The following is an 18,224-nucleotide window of genomic DNA, read 5'->3' as shown; positions in this document are numbered from 1 at the left end:
CTGACCAACACACAACTGACCCACACAAGACTGACCTACAGACGACTGACCCACAAATACTGACCCACAGACGACTGACCCACAGACAACTGACCCACAGACGACTGACCCACAAACGACTGACCCACAGACAACTGACCCACAAACGACTGACACACACACACGACTGACCCACACACGACTGACCCACACACGACTGACCTACAGACGACTGACCCACACACGACTGACCCACAGACGACTGACCCACACACGACTGACCCACACACGACTGACCCACACACGACTGACCCAAAAACGACTGACCCACAAACGACTGACACATACGACTGACCTACACACGACTGACCTACAGACGACTGACCAACACACGACTGACCCACAAATACTGACCCACAGACGACAGACCCACACACGACTGACCCACACAGGACTGACATACAAACGACTGACCCACAAACGACTGACACACACACGACTGACCCACACACGACTGACCCACACACAACTGACCCACAGACGACCGACACACACACGACTGACCCACAAAGACTGACCCACACACGACTGACACACACACGACTGACCCACAAACGACTGACCCACAAATACTGACCCACAGACGACAGACCCACACACGACTGACCCACACACTACTGACCCACAGACGACTGACCCACACACGACTGACCCAACGACGACTGACCCACAAACGACTGACCCACAGACGACAGACCCACACACGACTGACCCACACAGGACTGACATACAAACGACTGACCCATAAACGACTGACACACACACGACTGACCCACACACGACTGACCCACACACAACTGACCCACAGACGACCGACCCACACACGACTGACCCACAAAGACTGACCCACACACGACTGACACACACACGACTGACCCACAAACGACTGACCCACAAATACTGACCCACAGACGACAGACCCACACACGACTGACCCACACACGACTGACCCACAGACGACTGACCCACACACGACTGACCCAACGACGACTGACCCACAAACGACTGACCCACAGACGACTGACCCACAAACGACTGACCCACAGACGACTGACCCACAAATACTGACCCACACACGACTGACCCACAGACGACTGACCCACACACGACTGACCCGCAGACGACTGACCCACACATGACTGACCCACACACGACTGACCCACAGACGACTGACCCACAAATACTGACCCACAGACGACTGACTCACACATGACTTAACTCAGACACGACTGACCCAAAAATACTGACACACAAACGACTGACCCACAAAGACTGACCCACAAACGACTGACCCACAGACGACTGACCCACAGACAACAGACCCACAGACGACTGACCCACAAACGACTGACCCACAAAGACTGACCCACACACGACTGACCCACAAACGACTGACCCACACACGACTGACCCACAGACGACTGACCCACAAATACTGACCCACACACGACTGACCCACAGACGACTGACCCACAGACAACTGACCCACAGACGACTGACCCACACACGACTGACCCTCAGACGACTGATCCACAAATACTGACCCACAAACGACTGACCCACACACGACTGACCCACAGACGACTGACCCACACATGACTGACCCACAGACGACTTAACTCACACACGACTGACCCAAAAATACTGACCCACAAACGACTGACCCAGAAAGACTGACCCACAGACAACGTACCACCGGACGACTGACCCACAAACGACTGACCCACAAAGACTGACCCACACACGACTGACCCACACACGACTGACCCACAGACGACTGACCCACACACGACTGACCCACAGACGACTGACCCATAGACGACTGACCCACAGACGACTGACCCACAGACGACTGACCTACACACGACTGACCCACACATGACTGACCCACAAATACTGACCCACAGACGACTGACCCACAGACGACTGACCCACACACGACTGACCCACACACGACTGACCCACACACGACTGACCCAAAAACAACTGACCCACATACGACTGACCCACAGACGACTGACCCACACACGACTGACCCACAGACGACTGACCCACACACGACTGACCCAACGACGACTGACCCACAAACGACTGACCCACAGACGACTGACCCACAAACGACTGACCCAAAGACTACTGACCCACAAATACTGACCCACACACGACTGACCCACACACGACTGACCCGCAGACGACTGACCAAACACGACTGACCCACACACGACTGAACCACAGACGACTGACCCACAAATCTTGACCCAAAAACGACTGACCCACACATGAATGACCCACAGACGACTGACCCACTCACGACTGACCCACACACGACTGACCCACAGACGACTGACCCACACATGACTGACCCACAGACGACTTAACTCACACACGACTGACCCAAAAATACTGACCCACAAACGACTGACCCACAAATACTGACCCACAGACGACAGACCCACACACGACTGACCCACACACGACTGACCCAAACACGACTGACCCACAAACGACTGACCCACAAACGACTGACCCACACACGACTGACCCACAGACGACAGACCCACAAACGACTGACCCACAAAGACTGACCCACAAACGACTGACCCAAAGACGACTGACCCACAGACAACAGACCCACAGACGACTGACCCACAAACGACTAACCCACAAAGACTGACCCACACACGACTGACCCACAAACGACTGACCCAACGACGACTGACCCGAAAACGACTGACACACAGACGACTGACCCACAAACGACTGACCCACAGACGACTGACCCACAAACGACTGACCCACAAACGACTGACCCACACACGACTGACCCACAGACGACTGACCCACACACGACTGACCCACACATGACTGACCCATAGACGACTTAACTCAAACACGACTGACCCAAAAATACTGACCCACAAACGACTGACCCAGAAAGACTAACCCACAAACGATTGAACCACAGACGACTGACCCACAAACGACTGACCCACAAAGACTGTCCCACAAACGAGTGACCCACAGACGACTGACCCACAGACAACGTACCACCGGACGACTGACCCACAAACGACTGACCCACAAAGACTGACCCACACACGACTGACCCACACACGACTGACCCACAAACGACTGAGCCACAAATACTGACCCACAAACGACTGACCCACAGACAACTGACCCACAGACGACTGACCCACAAACGACTGACCCACACACGACTGACCCACACACGACTGACCCACAAACGACTGAACCACAGACGACTGACCCACAAACGATTGACCCACAAAGACTGACCCACAGACGACTGACCCACAAACGACTGACCCACAGACAACTGACCCACAAACGACTGACACACACACGACTGACCAACACACAACTGACCCACACACGACTGACCTACAGACGACTGACCCACAAATACTGACCCACAGACGACTGACCCACAGACAACTGACCCACAGACGACTGACCCACAAACGACTGACCCACAGACAACTGACCCACAAACGACTGACACACACACACGACTGACCCACACACGACTGACCCACACACGACTGACCTACAGACGACTGACCCACACACGACTGACCCACAGACGACTGACCCACACACGACTGACCCACACACGACTGACCCACACACGACTGACCCAAAAACGACTGACCCACAAACGACTGACACATACGACTGACCTACACACGACTGACCTACAGACGACTGACCAACACACGACTGACCCACAAATACTGACCCACAGACGACAGACCCACACACGACTGACCCACATACGACTGACCCAAACACGACTGACCCACAAACGACTGACCCACAAACGACTGACCCACACACGACTGACCCACAGACGACTGACCCACACACGACTGACCCACAGACGACTGACCCACCAACGACTGATCCACAGACGACTGACCCACACACGACTGACCCACAGACGACTGACCCACGAATAGTGACCCACACACGACTGACCAACACACGACTGACCCGCAGACGACTGACCCACACACGACTGACCCACACACGACTGACCCTGAGACGACTGACCCACAAAGGACTGACCCACACACGACTGACCCACACACGACTGACCCTCAAATACTGACCCACAGACGACTGACCCACACACGACTGACCCACACACGACTGACCCACACACGACTGACCCACACACGACTGTCCCAAAAACAACTGACCCACATACGACTGACCCACAGACGACTGACCCACACACGACTGACCCACAGACAACTGACCCACGTACGACTGACCCACACACGACTGACCCACATACGACTGACCCACACACGACTGACCCACAGACAACTGACCCACATACGACTGACCCACAAACGACTGACTCACACACGACTGACCCACAAAGACTGACCCACAAACGACTGAACCACAGACGACTGACCCACAAACGACTGACCCACAGACGACTGACCCACAGACAACTGACCCACAGACGACTGACCCAAAAACGACTGACCCACAAAGACTGACCCACACACGACTGACCCACAAACGACTGACCCACAAATACTGACCCACAGACGACTGACCCACAAATGACTGACCCACACACGACTGACCCACACACGACTGACCCACACACGACTGACCCACATACGACTGACCCACACACGACTGACCTACAGACGACTGACCCACACATGACTGACCCACACACGACTGACCCACAGACGACAGACCCACACACGACTGACCCACACAGGACTGACATACAAACGACTGACCCACAAACGACTGACACACACACGACTGACCCACACACGACTGACCCACACACAACTGACCCACAGACGACCGACCCACACACGACTGACCCACAAAGACTGACCCACACACGACTGACACACACACGACTGACCCACAAACGACTGACCGACAAATACTGACCCACAGACGACAGACCCACACACGACTGACCCACACACGACTGACCCACAGACGACTGACCCACACACGACTGACCCAACGACGACTGACCCACAAACGACTGACCCACAGACGACTGACCCACAAACGACTGACCCACAGACGACTGACCCACAAATACTGACCCACACACGACTGACCCACAGACGACTGACCCACACACGACTGACCCGCAGACGACTGACCCACACATGACTGACCCACACACGACTGACCCACAGACGACTGACCCACAAATACTGACCCACAGACGACTGACTCTCACATGACTTAACTCAGACACGACTGACCCAAAAATACTGACACACAAACGACTGACCCACAAAGACTGACCCACAAACGACTGACCCACAGACGACTGACCCACAGACAACAGACCCACAGACGACTGACCCACAAACGACTGACCCACAAAGACTGACCCACAAAGACTGACCCACACACGACTGACCCACAAACGACTGACCCACAAATACTGACCCACAGACGACTGACCCACAGACAACTGACCCACAGACGACTGACCCATATATGACTGACCCACACACGACTGACCCACACACGACTGACCCACACACGACTGACCCACAGACGACTGACCCACACATGACTGACCCACACACGACTGACCCACAGACGACAGACCCACACACGACTGACCCACACAGGACTGACATACAAACGACTGACCCACAAACGACTGACACACACACGACTGACCCACACACGACTGACCCACACACAACTGACCCACAGACGACCGACCCACACACGACTGACCCACAAAGACTGACCCACACACGACTGACACACACACGACTGACCCACAAACGACTGACCCACAAATACTGACCCACAGACGACAGACCCACACACGACTGACCCACACACGACTGACCCACAGACGACTGACCCACACACGACTGACCCAACGACGACTGACCCACAAACGACTGACCCACAGACGACTGACCCACAAACGACTGACCCACAGACGACTGACCCACAAATACTGACCCACACACGACTGACCCACAGACGACTGACCCACACACGACTGACCCGCAGACGACTGACCCACACATGACTGACCCACACACGACTGACCCACAGACGACTGACCCACAAATACTGACCCACAGACGACTGACTTACACATGACTTAACTCAGACACGACTGACCCAAAAATACTGACACACAAACGACTGACCCACAAAGACTGACCCACAGACGACTGACCCACAAATACTGACCCACACACGACTGACCCACAGACGACTGACCCACAAACGACTGACCCACAAAGACTGACCCACACACGACTGACCCACAAACGACTGACCCAACGACGACTGACCCAAAAACGACTGACACACAGACGACTGACCCACAAACGACTGACCCACAGACGACTGACCCACACACGACTGACCCACAGACGACTGACCCACAAATACTGACCCACACACGACTGACCCACAGACGACTGACCCACAGACAACTGACCCACAGACGACTGACCCACACACGACTGACCCTCAGACGACTGATCCACAAATACTGACCCACAAACGACTGACCCACACACGACTGACCCACAGACGACTGACCCACACATGACTGACCCACAGACGACTTAACTCACACACGACTGACCCAAAAATACTGACCCACAAACGACTGACCCAGAAAGACTGACCCACAGACAACGTACCACCGGACGACTGACCCACAAATGACTGACCCACAAAGACTGACCCACACACGACTGACCCACACACGACTGACCCACAGACGACTGACCCACACACGACTGACCCACAGACGACTGACCCATAGACGACTGACCCACAGACGACTGACCCACAGACGACTGACCTACACACGACTGACCCACACATGACTGACCCACAAATACTGACCCACAGACGACTGACCCACAGACGACTGACCCACACACGACTGACCCACACACGAATGACCCACACACGACTGACCCAAAAACAACTGACCCACATACGACTGACCCACAGACGACTGACCCACAAACGACTGACCCACAAAGACTGACCCACAAACGAGTGACCCACAGACGACTGACCCACAGACAACGTACCACCGGACGACTGACCCACAAACGACTGACCCACAAAGACTGACCCACACACGACTGACCCACACACGACTGACCCACAAACGACTGAGCCACAAATACTGACCCACAAACGACTGACCCACACACGACTGACCCACACACGACTGACCCACAAACGACTGAACCACAGACGACTGACCCACAAACGATTGACCCACAAAGACTGACCCACAAACGACTGACCCACAGACGACTGACCCACAGACAACTGACCCACAGACGACTGACCCACACACGACTGATGACAAACGACTGACCCACAAATACTGACCCACAGACGACTGACCCACAGACAACTGACCCACAGACGACTGACCCACAAACGACTGACCCACAGACAACTGACCCACAAACGACTGACACACACACGACTGACCAACACACAACTGACCCACACACGACTGACCTACAGACGACTGACCCACAAATACTGACCCACAGACGACTGACCCACAGACAACTGACCCACAGACGACTGACCCACAAACGACTGACCCACAGACAACTGACCCACAAACGACTGACACACACACACGACTGACCCACACACGACTGACCCACACACGACTGACCTACAGACGACTGACCCACACACGACTGACCCACAGACGACTGACCCACACACGACTGACCCACACACGACTGACCCACACACGACTGACCCAAAAACGACTGACCCACAAACGACTGACACATACGACTGACCTACACACGACTGACCTACAGACGACTGACCAACACACGACTGACCCACAAATACTGACCCACAGACGACAGACCCACACACGACTGACCCACATACGACTGACCCAAACACGACTGACCCACAAACGACTGACCCACAAACGACTGACCCACACACGACTGACCCACAGACGACTGACCCACACACGACTGACCCACAGACGACTGACCCACCAACGACTGATCCACAGACGACTGACCCACACACGACTGACCCACAGACGACTGACCCACGAATAGTGACCCACACACGACTGACCAACACACGACTGACCCGCAGACGACTGACCCACACACGACTGACCCACACACGACTGACCCTGAGACGACTGACCCACAAAGGACTGACCCACACACGACTGACCCACACACGACTGACCCTCAAATACTGACCCACAGACGACTGACCCACACACGACTGACCCACATACGACTGACCCACACACGACTGACCCACAGACAACTGACCCACATACGACTGACCCACAAACGACTGACTCACACACGACTGACCCACAAAGACTGACCCACAAACGACTGAACCACAGACGACTGACCCACAAATGACTGACCCACAGACGACTGACCCACAGACAACTGACCCACAGACGACTGACCCAAAAACGACTGACCCACAAAGACTGACCCACACACGACTGACCCACACACGACTGACCTACAGACGACTGACCCACACATGACTGACCCACACACGACTGACCCACAGACGACAGACCCACACACGACTGACCCACACAGGACTGACATACAAACGACTGACCCACAAACGACTGACACACACACGACTGACCCACACACGACTGACCCACACACAACTGACCCACAGACGACCGACACACACACGACTGACCCACAAAGACTGACCCACACACGACTGACACACACACGACTGACCCACAAACGACTGACCCACAAATACTGACCCACAGACGACAGACCCACACACGACTGACCCACAGACGACTGACCCACACACGACTGACCCAACGACGACTGACCCACAAACGACTGACCCACAGACGACAGACCCACACACGACTGACCCACACAGGACTGACATACAAACGACTGACCCATAAACGACTGACACACACACGACTGACCCACACACGACTGACCCACACACAACTGACCCACAGACGACCGACCCACACACGACTGACCCACAAAGACTGACCCACACACGACTGACACACACACGACTGACCCACAAACGACTGACCCACAAATACTGACCCACAGACGACAGACCCACACACGACTGACCCACACACGACTGACCCACAGACGACTGACCCACACACGACTGACCCAACGACGACTGACCCACAAACGACTGACCCACAGACGACTGACCCACAAACGACTGACCCACAGACGACTGACCCACAAATACTGACCCACACACGACTGACCCACAGACGACTGACCCACACACGACTGACCCGCAGACGACTGACCCACACATGACTGACCCACACACGACTGACCCACAGACGACTGACCCACAAATACTGACCCACAGACGACTGACTCACACATGACTTAACTCAGACACGACTGACCCAAAAATACTGACACACAAACGACTGACCCACAAAGACTGACCCACAAACGACTGACCCACAGACGACTGACCCACAGACAACAGACCCACAGACGACTGACCCACAAACGACTGACCCACAAAGACTGACCCACACACGACTGACCCACAAACGACTGACCCACACACGACTGACCCACAGACGACTGACCCACAAATACTGACCCACACACGACTGACCCACAGACGACTGACCCACAGACAACTGACCCACAGACGACTGACCCACACACGACTGACCCTCAGACGACTGATCCACAAATACTGACCCACAAACGACTGACCCACACACGACTGACCCACAGACGACTGACCCACACATGACTGACCCACAGACGACTTAACTCACACACGACTGACCCAAAAATACTGACCCACAAACGACTGACCCAGAAAGACTGACCCACAGACAACGTACCACCGGACGACTGACCCACAAACGACTGACCCACAAAGACTGACCCACACACGACTGACCCACACACGACTGACCCACAGACGACTGACCCACACACGACTGACCCACAGACGACTGACCCATAGACGACTGACCCACAGACGACTGACCCACAGACGACTGACCTACACACGACTGACCCACACATGACTGACCCACAAATACTGACCCACAGACGACTGACCCACAGACGACTGACCCACACACGACTGACCCACACACGACTGACCCACACACGACTGACCCAAAAACAACTGACCCACATACGACTGACCCACAGACGACTGACCCACACGCGACTGACCCACAGACGACTGACCCACACACGACTGACCCAACGACGACTGACCCACAAACGACTGACCCACAGACGACTGACCCACAAACGACTGACCCAAAGACTACTGACCCACAAATACTGACCCACACACGACTGACCCACACACGACTGACCCGCAGACGACTGACCAAACACGACTGACCCACACACGACTGAACCACAGACGACTGACCCACACATGACTGACCCACAGACGACTTAACTCACACACGACTGACCCAAAAATACTGACCCACAAACGACTGACCCACAAATACTGACCCACAGACGACAGACCCACACACGACTGACCCACACACGACTGACCCAAACACGACTGACCCACAAACGACTGACCCACAAACGACTGACCCACACACGACTGACCCACAGACGACAGACCCACAAACGACTGACCCACAAAGACTGACCCACAAACGACTGACCCAAAGACGACTGACCCACAGACAACAGACCCACAGACGACTGACCCACAAACGACTAACCCACAAAGACTGACCCACACACGACTGACCCACAAACGACTGACCCAACGACGACTGACCCGAAAACGACTGACACACAGACGACTGACCCACAAACGACTGACCCACAGACGACTGACCCACAAACGACTGACCCACAAACGACTGACCCACACACGACTGACCCACAGACGACTGACCCACACACGACTGACCCACACATGACTGACCCACAGACGACTTAACTCAAACACGACTGACCCAAAAATACTGACCCACAAACGACTGACCCAGAAAGACTAACCCACAAACGATTGAACCACAGACGACTGACCCACAAACGACTGACCCACAAAGACTGTCCCACAAACGAGTGACCCACAGACGACTGACCCACAGACAACGTACCACCGGACGACTGACCCACAAACGACTGACCCACAAAGACTGACCCACACACGACTGACCCACACACGACTGACCCACAAACGACTGAGCCACAAATACTGACCCACAAACGACTGACCCACAGACAACTGACCCACAGACGACTGACCCACAAACGACTGACCCACAAACGATTGACCCACAAAGACTGACCCACAGACGACTGACCCACAAACGACTGACCCACAGACAACTGACCCACAAACGACTGACACACACACGACTGACCAACACACAACTGACCCACACACGACTGACCTACAGACGACTGACCCACAAATACTGACCCACAGACGACTGACCCACAGACAACTGACCCACAGACGACTGACCCACAAACGACTGACCCACAGACAACTGACCCACAAACGACTGACACACACACACGACTGACCCACACACGACTGACCCACACACGACTGACCTACAGACGACTGACCCACACACGACTGACCCACAGACGACTGACCCACACACGACTGACCCACACACGACTGACCCACACACGACTGACCCAAAAACGACTGACCCACAAACGACTGACACATACGACTGACCTACACACGACTGACCTACAGACGACTGACCAACACACGACTGACCCACAAATACTGACCCACAGACGACAGACCCACACACGACTGACCCACATACGACTGACCCAAACACGACTGACCCACAAACGACTGACCCACAAACGACTGACCCACACACGACTGACCCACAGACGACTGACCCACACACGACTGACCCACAGACGACTGACCCACCAACGACTGATCCACAGACGACTGACCCACACACGACTGACCCACAGACGACTGACCCACGAATAGTGACCCACACACGACTGACCAACACACGACTGACCCGCAGACGACTGACCCACACACGACTGACCCACACACGACTGACCCTGAGACGACTGACCCACAAAGGACTGACCCACACACGACTGACCCACACACGACTGACCCTCAAATACTGACCCACAGACGACTGACCCACAGACGACTGACCCACACACGACTGACCCACACACGACTGACCCACACACGACTGAACCACACACGACTGTCCCAAAAACAACTGACCCACATACGACTGACCCACAGACGACTGACCCACACACGACTGACCCACAGACAACTGACCCACGTACGACTGACCCACACACGACTGACCCACATACGACTGACCCACACACGACTGACCCACAGACAACTGACCCACATACGACTGACCCACACACGACTGACCCACAAAGACTGACCCACAAACGACTGAACCACAGACGACTGACCCACAAACGACTGACCCACAGACGACTGACCCACAGACAACTGACCCACAGACGACTGACCCAAAAACGACTGACCCACAAAGACTGACCCACACACGACTGACCCACAAACGACTGACCCACAAATACTGACCCACAGACGACTGACCCACAAATGACTGACCCACACACGACTGACCCACACACGACTGACCCACACACGACTGACCCACAGACGACTGACCCACACACGACTGACCCGCAGACGACTGACCCACACATGACTGACCCACACACGACTGACCCACAGACGACTGACCCACAAATACTGACCCACAGACGACTGACTCACACATGACTTAACTCAGACACGACTGACCCAAAAATACTGACACACAAACGACTGACCCACAAAGACTGACCCACAAACGACTGACCCACAGACGACTGACCCACAGACAACAGACCCACAGACGACTGACCCACAAACGACTGACCCACAAAGACTGACCCACACACGACTGACCCACAAACGACTGACCCACACACGACTGACCCACAGACGACTGACCCACAAATACTGACCCACACACGACTGACCCACAGACGACTGACCCACAGACAACTGACCCACAGACGACTGACCCACACACGACTGACCCTCAGACGACTGATCCACAAATACTGACCCACAAACGACTGACCCACACACGACTGACCCACAGACGACTGACCCACACATGACTGACCCACAGACGACTTAACTCACACACGACTGACCCAAAAATACTGACCCACAAACGACTGACCCAGAAAGACTGACCCACAGACAACGTACCACCGGACGACTGACCCACAAACGACTGACCCACAAAGACTGACCCACACACGACTGACCCACACACGACTGACCCACAGACGACTGACCCACACACGACTGACCCACAGACGACTGACCCATAGACGACTGACCCACAGACGACTGACCCACAGACGACTGACCTACACACGACTGACCCACACATGACTGACCCACAAATACTGACCCACAGACGACTGACCCACAGACGACTGACCCACACACGACTGACCCACACACGACTGACCCACACACGACTGACCCAAAAACAACTGACCCACATACGACTGACCCACAGACGACTGACCCACACGCGACTGACCCACAGACGACTGACCCACACACGACTGACCCAACGACGACTGACCCACAAACGACTGACCCACAGACGACTGACCCACAAACGACTGACCCAAAGACTACTGACCCACAAATACTGACCCACACACGACTGACCCACACACGACTGACCCGCAGACGACTGACCAAACACGACTGACCCACACACGACTGAACCACAGACGACTGACCCACAAATCTTGACCCAAAAACGACTGACCCACACATGAATGACCCACAGACGACTGACCCACTCACGACTGACCCACACACGACTGACCCACAGACGACTGACCCACACATGACTGACCCACAGACGACTTAACTCACACACGACTGACCCAAAAATACTGACCCACAAACGACTGACCCACAAATACTGACCCACAGACGACAGACCCACACACGACTGACCCACACACGACTGACCCAAACACGACTGACCCACAAACGACTGACCCACAAACGACTGACCCACACACGACTGACCCACAGACGACAGACCCACAAACGACTGACCCACAAAGACTGACCCACAAACGACTGACCCAAAGACGACTGACCCACAGACAACAGACCCACAGACGACTGACCCACAAACGACTAACCCACAAAGACTGACCCACACACGACTGACCCACAAACGACTGACCCAACGACGACTGACCCGAAAACGACTGACACACAGACGACTGACCCACAAACGACTGACCCACAGACGACTGACCCACAAACGACTGACCCACAAACGACTGACCCACACACGACTGACCCACAGACGACTGACCCACACACGACTGACCCACACATGACTGACCCACAGACGACTTAACTCAAACACGACTGACCCAAAAATACTGACCCACAAACGACTGACCCAGAAAGACTAACCCACAAACGATTGAACCACAGACGACTGACCCACAAACGACTGACCCACAAAGACTGTCCCACAAACGAGTGACCCACAGACGACTGACCCACAGACAACGTACCACCGGACGACTGACCCACAAACGACTGACCCACAAAGACTGACCCACACACGACTGACCCACACACGACTGACCCACAAACGACTGAGCCACAAATACTGACCCACAAACGACTGACCCACAGACAACTGACCCACAGACGACTGACCCACAAACGACTGACCCACAAACGATTGACCCACAAAGACTGACCCACAGACGACTGACCCACAAACGACTGACCCACAGACAACTGACCCACAAACGACTGACACACACACGACTGACCAACACACAACTGACCCACACACGACTGACCTACAGACGACTGACCCACAAATACTGACCCACAGACGACTGACCCACAGACAACTGACCCACAGACGACTGACCCACAAACGACTGACCCACAGACAACTGACCCACAAACGACTGACACACACACACGACTGACCCACACACGACTGACCCACACACGACTGACCTACAGACGACTGACCCACACACGACTGACCCACAGACGACTGACCCACACACGACTGACCCACACACGACTGACCCACACACGACTGACCCAAAAACGACTGACCCACAAACGACTGACACATACGACTGACCTACACACGACTGACCTACAGACGACTGACCAACACACGACTGACCCACAAATACTGACCCACAGACGACAGACCCACACACGACTGACCCACATACGACTGACCCAAACACGACTGACCCACAAACGACTGACCCACAAACGACTGACCCACACACGACTGACCCACAGACGACTGACCCACACACGACTGACCCACAGACGACTGACCCACCAACGACTGATCCACAGACGACTGACCCACACACGACTGACCCACAGACGACTGACCCACGAATAGTGACCCACACACGACTGACCAACACACGACTGACCCGCAGACGACTGACCCACACACGACTGACCCACACACGACTGACCCTGAGACGACTGACCCACAAAGGACTGACCCACACACGACTGACCCACACACGACTGACCCTCAAATACTGACCCACAGACGACTGACCCACAGACGACTGACCCACACACGACTGACCCACACACGACTGAACCACACACGACTGTCCCAAAAACAACTGACCCACATACGACTGACCCACAGACGACTGACCCACACACGACTGACCCACAGACAACTGACCCACGTACGACTGACCCACACACGACTGACCCACATACGACTGACCCACACACGACTGACCCACAGACAACTGACCCACATACGACTGACCCACAAACGACTGACTCACACACGACTGACCCACAAAGACTGACCCACAAACGACTGAACCACAGACGACTGACCCACAAACGACTGACCCACAGACGACTGACCCACAGACAACTGACCCACAGACGACTGACCCAAAAACGACTGACCCACAAAGACTGACCCACACACGACTGACCCACAAACGACTGACCCACAAATACTGACCCACAGACGACTGACCCACAAATGACTGACCCACACACGACTGACCCACACACGACTGACCCACACACGACTGACCCACATACGACTGACCCACACACGACTGACCTACAGACGACTGACCCACACATGACTGACCCACACACGACTGACCCACAGACGACAGACCCACACACGACTGACCCACACAGGACTGACATACAAACGACTGACCCACAAACGACTGACACACACACGACTGACCCACACACGACTGACCCACACACAACTGACCCACAGACGACCGACCCACACACGACTGACCCACAAAGACTGACCCACACACGACTGACACACACACGACTGACCCACAAACGACTGACCCACAAATACTGACCCACAGACGACAGACCCACACACGACTGACCCACACACGACTGACCCACAGACGACTGACCCACACACGACTGACCCAACGACGACTGACCCACAAACGACTGACCCACAGACGACTGACCCACAAACGACTGACCCACAGACGACTGACCCACAAATACTGACCCACACACGACTGACCCACAGACGACTGACCCACACACGACTGACCCGCAGACGACTGACCCACACATGACTGACCCACACACGACTGACCCACAGACGACTGACCCACAAATACTGACCCACAGACGACTGACTCTCACATGACTTAACTCAGACACGACTGACCCAAAAATACTGACACACAAACGACTGACCCACAAAGACTGACCCACAAACGACTGACCCACAGACGACTGACCCACAGACAACAGACCCACAGACGACTGACCCACAAACGACTGACCCACAAAGACTGACCCACAAAGACTGACCCACACACGACTGACCCACAAACGACTGACCCACAAATACTGACCCACAGACGACTGACCCACAGACAACTGACCCACAGACGACTGACCCATATATGACTGACCCACACACGACTGACCCACACACGACTGACCCACACACGACTGACCCACAGACGACTGACCCACACATGACTGACCCACACACGACTGACCCACACACGACTGACCCACAGACGACAGACCCACACACGACTGACCCACACAGGACTGACATACAAACGACTGACCCACAAACGACTGACACACACACGACTGACCCACACACGACTGACCCACAGACGACCGACCCACACACGACTGACCCACAAAGACTGACCCACACACGACTGACACACACACGACTGACCCACAAACGACTGACCCACAAATACTGACCCACAGACGACAGACCCACACACGACTGACCCACACACGACTGACCCACAGACGACTGACCCACACACGACTGACCCAACGACGACTGACCCACAAACGACTGACCCACAGACGACTGACCCACAAACGACTGACCCACAGACGACTGACCCACAAATACTGACCCACACACGACTGACCCACAGACGACTGACCCACACACGACTGACCCGCAGACGACTGACCCACACATGACTGACCCACACACGACTGACCCACAGACGACTGACCCACAAATACTGACCCACAGACGACTGACTCACACATGACTTAACTCAGACACGACTGACCCAAAAATACTGACACACAAACGACTGACCCACAAAGACTGACCCACAGACGACTGACCCACAAATACTGACCCACACACGACTGACCCACAGACGACTGACCCACAAACGACTGACCCACAAAGACTGACCCACACACGACTGACCCACAAACGACTGACCCAACGACGACTGACCCAAAAACGACTGACACACAGACGACTGACCCACAAACGACTGACCCACAGACGACTGACCCACACACGACTGACCCACAGACGACTGACCCACAAATACTGACCCACACACGACTGACCCACACACGACTGACCCACAGACGACTGACCCACAGACAACTGACCCACAGACGACTGACCCACACACGACTGACCCTCAGACGACTGATCCACAAATACTGACCCACAAACGACT

This window comes from Eucyclogobius newberryi, unplaced genomic scaffold (assembly GCF_026437365.1).
Source record: "Eucyclogobius newberryi isolate DKJ021-1_F unplaced genomic scaffold, fEucNew1.0.hap1 SCAF_12, whole genome shotgun sequence".
In the NCBI taxonomy this organism is placed as follows: Eukaryota; Metazoa; Chordata; class Actinopteri; order Gobiiformes; family Gobiidae; genus Eucyclogobius; species Eucyclogobius newberryi.
The sequence above is the reverse complement of the archived record's forward strand: the minus strand, read 5'-3'. Positions refer to the sequence as shown.